Below are 13,110 nucleotides of genomic sequence, written 5' to 3'. Positions count from 1 at the left end.
TCTAAAACATTAAGTTTGGGAGTAATTTGTAATGCATCAATAGATAGCTGTTACAAAGGGATTTGTAAAATCAGTATTTAGTCTTAGCAAAAAGAAAACAAAATAATTGAAATTTTAAAATCTTGCTATGTTCTAGGAGGAGTATTTTAGAAATATGCATCTTGATGAGACAACTAGAAATTTCCAAATGCATACTTTGTGGATGAACTTTTATGAATTTACGACCTAAATGAAGTAAATTGCAGAGTAACAAATTACACTTTTTAAATTTGGCCATAGACTCTGGGGCCAACCTTAACTCACTGAGGCTCCAGCTTTGTGATGAGATTAGAAACAATGATTTGAGAGAATGGGTAGGAGAAGCAAGTCTGAGACTGGTGCTGATTCATTAGATGGTTGTTACATGTTGAGGTAGTATAGTACCTGGAAGGACCAGCTTCATATAAAGCGGCAAGATGGAGTCTATTGAGACCAGACCCTAGAAACAACCCCCAAAAGACCTTTGAATGAAAGGCCAAAATTACATTCACTTTGTTCCTGAGCAAATGATCACTTTGACAAAGTCTTAAGGAGCCACTCAAATTCTTTTTATAAGATAGTATGTTTTGTACGACAGAGTAACATCATGAAAAGGACACTGGGATTTGCTAATGAAATCACGGGTTCAGTTTGGGCTCAGCCACATCTAAGCTATGTGTGTTGGGCAAGTCATATAACTTCCATGTATCACAATTTCCTCGAGTATCAAATGAAGCATTTAAACTAGGTGATCTCTAGCATGCTTTGAGCTGAAAAATTTTGATGCCATGTTTAGTGCTCAAAATAAAGGCAGCATTAGCTAGATATTAGATTTACGCTGCTGTGGCAGTTGTTTTCATGGAATTACTATGCATTTAGTTCAAGGAAAATTACTGCATCTTTAGTTCTGTTAGCCTCAGGCTAAAAATAAGTAGGGTAATTAGCAGGCACTTCTAGCGTGCATACAGTTTTGTAAAAGGCACTTTACAGATTTAATAAAGATGTAAAAATTACATTTTACTTTCATATTTTAAAAAATACACAAAATTTTAAAGGCTATATTTAATCATGGTCTTTCTTGCAACATTAAAATTTGTTCTACATGGCAAAGATATTTACAGGCCTTAGAGAAATCAGTCTGTTAAGAAATCCTCAACTGGCCGTATGTGTGCTATTAAGCATTTTCATTTGGCTCGTCTTTGCAATTAGCGTTCCAAAGGTTATGCTGACTGGTTGTGGATACCATATGTTTGGCATTTGTCCTTAAAGTTCTGCCACATGTTCATTTTGATAGCACAAGCACTGTGGTGAAGGGAAACAAGATTACCAAACATTTCCAATCAACATTCAAGCCCCACATTTTTAAATGAAGTATAAAGACTATGATGGTTACAATTATTTGTTGATTAACGACGTTGAATGCCCATATTGTGCTCAAAGCATACCTTCCAAAAGCATATTCAAAACAAATAACAATGACATTTGAAATAAAGAAAGTGACCTGGAGTTGTTTAATTTGTTTAGAGAAAAATTAAAGGTCAAAGTTCTAATGTTACCTATGTGGGGAAGGGGAGAATTCCCTCCCTTTCCCCTGCTGGTTCTTGTGGCTAGTTGAATAACTAAAATGACATGAAGCAGATTAATAGAAGAAAGTCAAAGTTTAATACGTGCATACAGGGAATTCATACAAGCATGAGAATTCCAAAGACAGTCAGGCAAAATGAGGCATGCATGTCATTCTGGACCAAGGGGAAGCAGGCAGGGGTTTGGGCCTTCAAAGGTAGAGAAGGCAATTTCTAGGAAGTTAAAAGGAGTTAATGTTTGGTAAACAAACGTTTGCTGTGCCATCTACAGACAATGGGACACGGAGGGGACTTTGATCAAACAAACCTTGCTTGGTTCCTCCCTGTCTACACAACTAGTTCATATCATACTAGTTATCTATGGTGATAGTGCCTCCCTGGAACAGGCCTTCTGCCTTAAATTCTTTTAGGCACTTAGGGTGAAGGTCAAAGTTTCTTCCTGAGTCTTTTGTGCTTAAAAATAATCAGCCAAAATAATTCTCAAGCCAAAGAGATGCATTTTGGTGTGGCAAATTCTACTCCCCTACAGTCTCACCTTAGTCCCACTCCAGAAGCTGAGTGGATGGATTGTTCCATCTCACTGAACCGGAAAGATTGCATGCTAACCGTTGGGGCCTGTAAGCCTCTTGTATCATGTCTTTATAGAAGGGGGTGTATAAGAATAGCTCTTTGTGGGTGTACAATAAGCAGAAGCTACTTAATTGAGAAATCAAGAGGGAGTTTGTTTTTAGTCTGTTTCCACTAATGCAAAGGAACATTGCCATCAAAATGGCTCTTTAATGTCTAATGCAAAGATTCAAAGGATTTGCTGTCTTTACTGTCCTCTTCTTTGGCTTGTGCTTTTTTTGTTGGTTATTTCCCTATGTTTGGCAAGTAGACTCAGTTGACGGCTTCCTTAGTGTAATTGAGTAATCAGAAAGGATGACAAATTCTTCATATGCTCAATGGGACCTCAAAAAGCATGGTTGTTGGTAATCTCTTTAACCGAACTGGTGAAAAGGAGAATTAAAGAAATGTCCCATCCTTTATATTTTCAGCCATTTATTGATAACTTCTAAGCAATGGCAGCAGTAATTCTAAATCTCTGCTTCTGCAGCCTGTACATAAGAACCACTGAATCAAATAGGCTTTGTGGTGGTTGAAGTGACTGAGTGCTGAGAATACCACCACGTCGTAGGGCTAGATTCTGAAAATGTTTGACTGAAAGCTGGCAGATGGTCCATCAAAGGGTGTCAAAAGTATAAGACTCAGATCCTCTCTACATAGCCTCTGATTCTGCAATTATCTTGAAAATGTTGAGAGAAAAAACACATCATGAAAACTTTGTGAACTGATGCAAGACTCAGAGAGCAGAATCCTGCCTCCTTTACTTCTATACCTGGTCAACTGATAGGAATAAATGTTCCTGAATTTTCTTCAGGTTCAGCAGGATCACGTATTTTAGGTTCACCAGGAATTGTGTGCCAGATATATATTGGTTTATTCGTTCTCACTTATATGAAAATATCTTTGAGCTATTACTAAGTGCCAGGGAGACAAAGGAAATCCATCAGTGTTCAAGACAAGAACGATACCTGCCCTCTTGGAGCTAAAAGTCCAGAAATAAAGCCATTAAATATAAACACACAATTATACAAATTGATATTTACTAAGAATAGTATAATTCGACACGAAGGTAAAGTACTGGAAACCATGTGTGTATATTACTTGAGGACCTAAATTAGTCCTAGGATTTGTGAGAGAAGGGACATTTATTTCATTTAAGGTCTGAAAGATGAATAAAAATCAGCCAGACAAGGAAGGGCCAAGAGTGGAAAGTGAAAGTGTTTGGCTTAAGCACTGGCTTTGGGAGTAAGGGAGGTTATTTTCTCAGATTAGTGCATCTAAATAAAACATGCTGAAGGCCAAACTATTATTTACAAAAAAATATTTAGAAAAAATGTATTTTGGAAATCAGCTCTCCCAGGGAGACCAGATATGGTTACGTAGCGACCATGAAATTCTAGACCATGAAATTGGAACAAGAAAATACGTATAATATTTTGAGAGATTATAAAGCTAAAATCTGGATAACATTATAAAATAGTCAATAGCCAAAATAAGCCCATGTGCTGATTGATATGTGCAACCTGACAAATTTTTGTGTTTCCTCACCAGTAAATGTTGTGAATTAATGGAAATTGGTATTGATATAGAAATGTTATTGCTAAAACCAATGTAGGGAATTGAAAGCATTTCTGCAGAAATGGAGAGATCCCCAGCTGCAGGATTATTGAGCTATTTTCCTATTGGCTGAGTAGATTATCACACCCTCCCGAGGAGAAGAGGGAAAATCATGCCCAACGTGTTGCTAGTGATGTTCTGGGCAACCGTTCTGCAGCCCTCCTTTCTCCTTATTGCCAATATTTCACATGCAAATCCAGCACTATTCTCTGAAATTCAATTAGGAATCACCTGATGTTAGCATTGAAGATATAATTTAGAAGTATATGAAGTCTAGCATAACAATAAATGCATAACGTATAAATGATTGAGAAAAGAGGCTAGTGGTGTTCCATTTCACAACATAAATCCTCTGGACTAGTTTAGAAAATCCTTAAGTAGAGTGACTAGATCAAACTATTGTCCTGCCAAATACAGCCACATATGAGGCAGGGTGCTTCTGCTATCATTCAGCCTCTACTTCTGAACTGTGGTTAGGGGCTGCACTAGTCTTCTGGGTACTATAGATTGCCACTTCTCTGATAAGCCTGCTGGCAACTGGTCAGAGAGGTCTGAGGGTGCATTGAGAAAGTTGTGAGGACTCCAAAAGGTCAGTGTGACCTAGGGCGCATGAGTCAGCTCACTTTAAAACTCTGGGAGCCTTCCCATAAGTTTTCTTTATCCTCGTGTCTCCAAGTCCAGTAAATGGAACAAATGGTTTGAGACACTCAAAAGCAGCCACTGGAAGAAGGATCAGGCTGTGTTTGTCTTTTGAAAACCTCAAAGCTTTGGCTTTAGAGGCCAGCAAAGAAGGGTGGGGAGCCCTGCTACAGTCTGGAAAAGGGAGAGCCTGGAAGAGTGGTGCTGAATAGCAAGGGGAGCCAATTGTAAGGTCACAGGGAAAAAGAGCTGGAAGTTACTTAGAAGTAGCTGAACTAGAGCCAATAGCTTTCAGCAAATGGCCTTGGGTGCCCCTGGTAGCACATTCGCAAGGGATAGCCCCTCAGCTCTAGTCGAATACATTTGAAGACACAGAGATTGCCAGTGATTCAGATTTGTAGGCGGTGCCTCTCTCTGTTGTCTTTTTCTCTTTAATTCTACAACCATGTAAGAGATTTGGTAGGCTTTGCAAGCCACTTTCACTCAAATAAGGCAGACGCTTTCCTTCGTTTCTAAAGCTTTGAATATTCCCCACAGGTTATGATATTGGATAGATTCCAGAAGTTTCCAGGCCTAACAAAAAACAAATTTAATGTACATCAAGTGACTAAGTCAGGCACAGGGACACCGTCTTAGAGATCTAGACCCAATAAATGTATAAAAATACTAGTAGTAATAATAACACCTTATGTTTATGTAATAAGTTTTCACAGAGCTTTCATATTTACCTCAGTCGTTCACAACAACCAGTGAGGTAAGTGGAACAAGAGTTATTATCCACATTTTACAAATGAGGAAACTGAGACTCAGAAAGACTGGTGTGCCCAAAAAAATGCTGAGGGGTAATGCCGGGACCAGAAGCCAAGCTTCCAAATTCCAGGTTTATTCATTTTTCCATAACTCAGTGTTACCTCTCCATCTTACAGGAGCCATTCAGGCTTATTTTTAATTTGAAAGGAAAAGAGAAAGATAAATATTTGAGAAATGGCTTTAACATTGAAAGAAGAAAAAATAAAAGTAAAAACTTGTGTGGACCATTATATAATGAGGTAGCGCTTGGCTCCTCAATATGTAAATTATCTAATACTTAGGACTGACTGAGTGGAAGAAACTTGGCAAAGACTAATACAATTAACACTCTTCAATGTACAGTTTGCAGCCCAAGAGACTGCCATAATTCATCTTTTGCTAAAAATAGCCGTATGTACTCTGATGCCCAAAAACTATACTAGCATGAGGCATTTCTAATAGCCTTCCACCTCTCCTAAACATAAAACACAGTTCCCACCTCTCATTTTAGTTTGAAAATACAAGATATACGACTGGTACTTTTTACAGCATTTGCTTTGTATTAATTTATTTTTTTAGAGGAATAAAATATCTTGATAAATCAATACATTCAATGTACATAACTGTTATTTCCTTTTAGTATTTTAAAGATGGACTTGACAGTTGTTAGGTAACTAAAATAGGACAAAATAATAATAATAATAAATCTTGGATCACTATGTCTCAAAAATAACGAAAAATATTCTCTTAGAATTCACAATTTGAATTAGACTTCGGGTAACTACATATTAATGCAAGAAGGAATTTGTTGTGTGGTTATCTAAAGAAAATCCTTTAATTAAAATAAATTAGTACATTTGCCATCTTTAATGTTCTAACCATCAAAGATCAGGTACCATCATCAAATTGCAATTTGACTTAAAACTCTGTACTTTCTTATTTGCTTTATGGACAAAAAAAAGAACGTTATCATAAGGATAAAGAACTGTCAAGCTCTGTTAATGCATTAAGGTGAATGAGGTACACCTGTAAGCAGAAAGCTAAAGCAGTTAGGCTAGCAACTGTGAGGGCCACAGGCCTGAGCTGACAATCAACCATGGAACCCAAGGACAGGAATTTTAGCTCCTTTCTCTGACATTGGGTGGAACATCAATAGCCATGAAAAGAAACTGAAAACCTAAAAAGAATTTTACAGAATGATGTTTTTCTGATACTGTAGAGGACACAGAGAGGTCATTTATTACTGAAACAAGGAACTTTCCTCCACCAGACAGGAAATTACATAACCTCTTGGAATGTAAGTCCAACTTTCAAAATGAACAACTTTATTTTTATCTACTAAAAAGTAAGAGTTTGCTTAAACAGCTCTTTGAGTATCTTAAGACCATATTAATATCTTAGATGGAGAGAAGAAGAGTACTTGGGTGGTATGGAGCTACAAATGCTGGAACAAGAAGAACCATACTTCACACCACGAAATTTGAAATTTTATCTTCAATTTTTTGAATAAACTTTTTTATTTAAATGAAGCGTGCTATGAAGAATACATAAAAGCATACATAAATCCATAAAATTCAAAGTGGCAAATTGTCGCAAAAAAGAACATATCCATGAAACTACCAGCAAAGTAAAGAAATCAAATATCGCCAGCATCTCAGAAATGCTCTCCATGCACCACCCACCTCATACTCTATCCTTCCTCCCCAGAGGTTAGCACTATTCTGCCTTCGAACACCAAAAATCCTATTTACCTCTTTTTGAACTTTATATGAAAGGAATCATACAGTTTGGATTATTTGGGGGTTGAGTCTTTTGTTCAGGTTTTTGATTGTGAGATCCATTCATGTGGTTGCATGTAGCATGTTTGTTTGTTTTCTACGCTGAGTACCTATGGTATTATTGTGCCACAATTCATATGATTTCTACTATTGAGGAATATTTAGATTATGTCCTGGTTTGACTATTATGAATAATTCTGTGAAAATTTTCCCACTCCTACAGTACATTACTGGTTGTTATATTCCTCTAAGAGACTGTCTTGGGTCATAGCATATACACGTAGTCAGACACCGCCAAACAGTTTTCTGAAGTTATTGTACCAGTTTATACTCTCATAAGCATTGCAGGTGACTCCTGTCATTCTTACCAGCTAGAATTGCATTTTTTAAATTTTATAATTTCAATTTGCATTTCTGTTGACTACGTTAAGCAATTTTTCACATTTTTATCAGCTATTTTGAAATCTTTTCTTGTGATCTGCCTGGTCAAGGCTTTTCCCCCACTTTATCAAATTCTACTTGTCTTTGCTTTTTATTTCTTCATCAAGATTCTTTAATTACTCTTGAGACTACTTTGACCCATGGGTTATTTAGAAGGATATTGTTTAATTTCCAAATATTTAGGGTTTTTCAGTCATTGATTTGTAGTTTAATTCCATTGTGGTCCAAGAACATAATTTGTGTGATTTCTGCTCTTTTAAATTTGTTAAGGTATGTTTTATGGTCTATATGAGCGAATGTTCCATATGAGCTTGAGAAGAATGTCTATTCTGCTGTTGTTGGATGGAGTATTCTATAAATGTGATGGAGTATTCTATAAATGGTGAGGTGTGAGTGAGTGGAACATTCTATAATCTTCCAATTAAGTCTTAATCCTTTTCATAGACCTGTGTCTCCAGGCTGTCACTGCAAATTGTTTCTCCAGTGATGTATTTTTTTCCTCCCTCTTCTCTACTCCCTTCTCCAGCTACAGCATTCTCAATCTATTTCTTCGAAGCCCTAACACCTGTGACTATATTTTGTTGTTCCCTCTCTCCCTTTGGAGAAGCAGGAGTGCTAGAGGGAAATGGATTGGGAGGAATTCCCTTCCCCCAGCTAGGATAAGGCTCAGAAAAGTACTTTTCCCTTTACAATAGGCTTTTGTTATGGAGGAAGTTCTGAGAATATTTTGTAATAAATTAGTCTAATATGGCTAAAAGTTGTAAAGATATTCTCCTGTGATTTCATCTACAAGCTACATTGTTCGTCTTTTCACATTTAGATCTACAATGCCCCTGTGCATGAGATAGGATCAAGATTAATTTTTTTCCATAGGCTATATAGTTGACTTGGTATCTTCGTTGAAACCCAATTCTGTTCCCACTGCTCCGGTCTTAAATCAAGGGCCTATAGAAGTGTGGGTTTATTTTTGAACTCTATAGTTGTTTTATTTGTCTATCACATGATGCTAAACTACTCTTATAATAAGGGTAGTTAACTACTTAACCACTTTATAATGTCTTGATATTCAGTAGTATAAGTCCCCCAAATTTGTTCTCCTTTAAACTTGTCTGGACCAAGAGTTGATCAAGTTTTTCTATAAAGGAACAGATAGTAATTATTTCCCACTTTGTGGGCCACATAGTGTCTGTCATAACTACTCAGCTCTGCTGTTGTAACTCAAAAGCAGCCAGAGACAACATGTCAAAGGATAGTTGTGGCTATGTTCCAATGAAAATTTATTTACAAAACAGGCAGTAGGCCAAAATTTGGCCCACAGCCTGTAGTCTATAGAACGTGGCCTAGACTCCTTTCAGTTCTGTTGGGATTTTTAATGAGATTGAAATGAAGCCTTACATGAAGTTAAGGAGACGTTACGTCTTTACCTTATTGAGCATTCTGATCTACGAACATGAGATATTTCTCTATTTAAGTCTTCTTTAAGTTGTCTCAATAATGTTTATGGTTTTCTATATAGAAACTTTGCACATCTTTTATCAGATTTTTGCTAAGCTTTTGAATAGATGTAAATAATTTTCTGTGACTATTGAGATGGTTATATGATTTTTCTTTTAAATTGTTGAGTTACAATGATTAATTATTGAAAGTTAAATCAAGCTTTCATTTCTGTAATAAAAGTTCCTTGGCCATAATGTGTTATTCTGCTAATATATCACTGTATTCTGTTTGCTTTTATTTTATTTATTTTTCATGTTTGTTCATAAGAGACATTGGCTTTAATTTTCTCTTCTTGGAGTGACTTTGTAAATTTTGTTATCAAGATTATGCTGGCTTCATAAAAAAAGCTGAGAAACATTTTTCATTCTCTTTTTTTCGGGGGTTGGGGGGGGTGAGGAAGATTGGCCCTGAGCCAACATTGGTTGCAAATCTTCCTCTTTTTGCTTGAGGAAGATTGTCCATGAGCTAACATCTGTACCAATCTTCCTCTATTTTGTACGTGGGACACCATCATAGCATGGCTTGATGAGCAGTGTGTACATCCCCACCTGGAGTCAAAACTTGTAGACCCCGGGCCGCCAAAGTGGAGCACACAAACTTAACCGCTAACCCACCGGGCTAGCCCCAATGAGAAACATTTTTAAAATATGTATATTTTTGAAGACTTTGTGTAAGACTGGTGCTAATTTTTCTTAGCTTTAAGAAAGAATTTACCAATGGCATTTGGAAATTTCTTTTGGGAGAGATTTTTTAATTATAGATTCGATTTCATTAATAATTATAAAGCTGTTCAAATTTTCTATTTCTTCTTGTACATTGACTTCTTTCTAGAAATGTATATATTTCATCTAAATCTTCACAGTCCAATATGTAAGTGACTAGCTACTTAAATTTAAATTAATTAAAATGAATACATTTAAAAATTTTGTTCTTTAGTTATGTGCCAGTCACATTTCCAGTGCTCATCAGCCATAGGTAACCAGTGACTACTATATTGAATAGTACAGATTATGAAACATTTATTCATTGCAGAAATTTATATTGGACAGCACTAATCAAAATGTTCAAATTCTGTGGCATAAATTTTTAATACCTTCTTATCTTTTTAAATGCCAGTGGCATCTGTGATGATATCTACTTAAATTACTGATTTAATTTTTATCATTCTATTACAGTTATTATTTATTCCAAGCAGTCAACTTTTGGCTTTACTTTTTTTATTGCATTTCTGGATTTTTTCCTTAATTTCATTAACTTCTGCTCTTTATTATTTCTTCTCTCCTAATTTTTTCCTTGGTTTAATTAGTGTTCATTTTCTAACTTCCCGAGCAGTTAACACTCAGATAATCATTTCTCAGCTTTTGTTCTTTTCTAGTATATACACTTGAGGCTAAACATTTTCCTCTAAGCCTAGTTAGCTGCATTCCACAAATTACAGTATATTTTCAAAAACACTCAGTTCCAAGTATTTTCTAATTTTCATTGTAATTGAGCCTATCAGTTATTTAGAATTGTATTGTTTAATTTCCAAATATTTGTGGATCTGTTATGGTCTAATATTGCGTACTGGATTAAGCCAATAGTGGTTAAAGGGCATGCTCTATATGATATCAAACCTTTAAAATTTGTTAAGACTTGCTTTATGGAAAAAATAATAGTCATTTTGGTAAATGTTTTATATGCATTTGAAAATAATGCTTACTTTGCAATTATTGAATGTGGCTTTATTTATTTGTTATAAGTCAAATTTATTCAATATAGCTCAAAATCTTATATATAAACTGATTCTTTTCAAGGACACATGAGACAATCTGATATATTAATCCATATAGGTCAGAAACTAAAAGGAAATAAATGAGAAACTAATAGGAAATAAATGAAAGCATCACAATGCTTCTTTCTGAAATCTTACATTTTGATACTTACCTCTTTAAGACTACGTCTTAACTCAAAAAGTAATGTTGATGGAGATTTCAGACAATCTTGTCAGTAAAGAGATGAGTTTAGCATAATAATAGCTAATAATTATGGGAGGGGAAAATATGGGTATTTCTAATTATTAAGTAGTAAATACACTCCTCAGACCTATTCTGTAGTTAATGTATCTGTTTTCATATGCATTGTACAAAACACACTTCAAGGAAATGTTTGATAATAATACATTCTTTTTTGTATTCTTATTAAAACCAGGGTATTACTTGAATCAGATTTTGTTATATCACAGTTATTCATAACTCCAGAAATAAACACTAAATATTTCATTAAAAAATAAATTTTGGGTGCTGGCCCTGTGGCATAGTGGTTGAGTTCAGCGTGCTCCACTTTGGTGGACTGGGTTTATGAATTTGAACCTTAGGCACAGACCTACACCACTCATCAGCCATGCTGTGGTGGAGACCAACATATACAGTAGAGGAAGATTGGCACAGATGTTAGCTCAGGGCTAATCTTCCTTAGCAAAAAAACCCAAAAACAACATTTTGTCCTCTTTTCTAAATTAGTAATAAGGTTTGGATTTGTATTTTCTAGAGTAGAGTATTTTTTTCTGTCCTAAGAGAATCTAAAATCTGAATTACCACAGATTTTCCCATGCTTGATTTCTGTCATGCAGTCTTGCGAAATTTTCCAGATATTACCACTCAATGTTTGACCTCAGTCTAATCATAGTTTTTCATAAGTTTAGCTGTTCTAGATCATCATTTGTTGCCCCAAATGCTTGTTGCTTTATAACATTCAGAGATGTAATTGTTACTCTGTACTTCTTTTAACGCTTTTTTGAGACTTTTATTGGAAGATTTATACAGATGGGATTTTCATCACTACCTGATTTTATTGATTTCTCAGGAAAGCAAACAGGAGCCTAGAGGCCTATTTGGTCTACTAACACCAGACATACTGAAAATATGTTCAATTGTATAAATACAGCAGAAATTGATTCCATGACTGCTACACTGAGAAGGAAAATATACTTTGGCTTTCACACAAAGCACATAGTGAACACAGCCAATCTCCCTTGCCACCAAATGGATTTTCTCAGAGGTAATGATTCAACTCAGGCAGCTAAAGAAAGCAGAAATGCCTTTAGGCATAAAGATTTGCTGTAATTGTCTTGCTAATGTAGGTGCAGGACCTAGAAGCATTTCATTCAAGCAGTCAGAAAATCGTCAAGGTCTTCCTTTCTTTGTAGCTTTAAGCATAAAATTCATTCTGCCAGTTGATTTTAGAGATAAAAATGCCAATTGTAACCAGTTTTATTCTTGCTAATGATTTATATTATGAAAATTCCCAAGAGATCTTGGAGAAGCAGAATATAAGATTTATACTCCAACTGAAAACTCATTATTGTAATAGCCAAGTCATGTTCTGTGTACTTTCTCATGTTGAATTGTGTCTATATGATATCAGATCATGAAAATGGAAAGAGAAAAATAAATTCAAGCATCCAGATACAGGAACAGGATAAACTTATTTTGTTGGAGGTTTATTGTATAAACTAAGACTTAGTGGTGTCCATTCATACATTTTATCAATCTAAATATACGGCAACTATTTTTAATTAGAATAGGGGGAAAGGATATGTGTCTATTTCTTTACTACAAACACTGTAATGAATTCCTATAGATAATACCTTTGGAAAAGGATGCTACATAGAACATCTTACACAGAAATTCCACTGTATATTTTTGTACCAATTCTGTGTCTATATCAATATTTCTCTACTTGGGTGTAAAACCCCTTGTTTTTAAGACTCAGAAAATCTAGAAACACTACACACTTCCTTTTATTGTGTGTATGTTTTATGACTACCTGGGCACTCCCAAACTTTATTAACAATTTTGGCGCTGAACTCACCTTTTTTCTTTTCTCTTCAAGTTCCCCCATTGTCTTAGGTGACTTCAACATCCACACACCTAATATTTTAGTTTGGGGACGTTTCTAGCTTCAGTACTCCTCTCCCCTTCAGTGACCTATTCCCATAACTATATACTGGATTTTGTCATGCCTCAGAACCACTTTACACAAAATGGTAAAATCTTATACAAAGATCTCACTGCCATTTCACAAAGTCTATCCGGTCTGCCCTTCTCTTCCATTCATGTTGACTCATCGGTCTCACTGAGGAACTTATTCCATTGAACTCT

The sequence above is a fragment of the Equus asinus genome, chromosome 4 (genome assembly GCF_041296235.1).
Source record: "Equus asinus isolate D_3611 breed Donkey chromosome 4, EquAss-T2T_v2, whole genome shotgun sequence".
NCBI lineage: Eukaryota > Metazoa > Chordata > Mammalia > Perissodactyla > Equidae > Equus > Equus asinus.
This window is presented reverse-complemented; position numbering follows the sequence as displayed.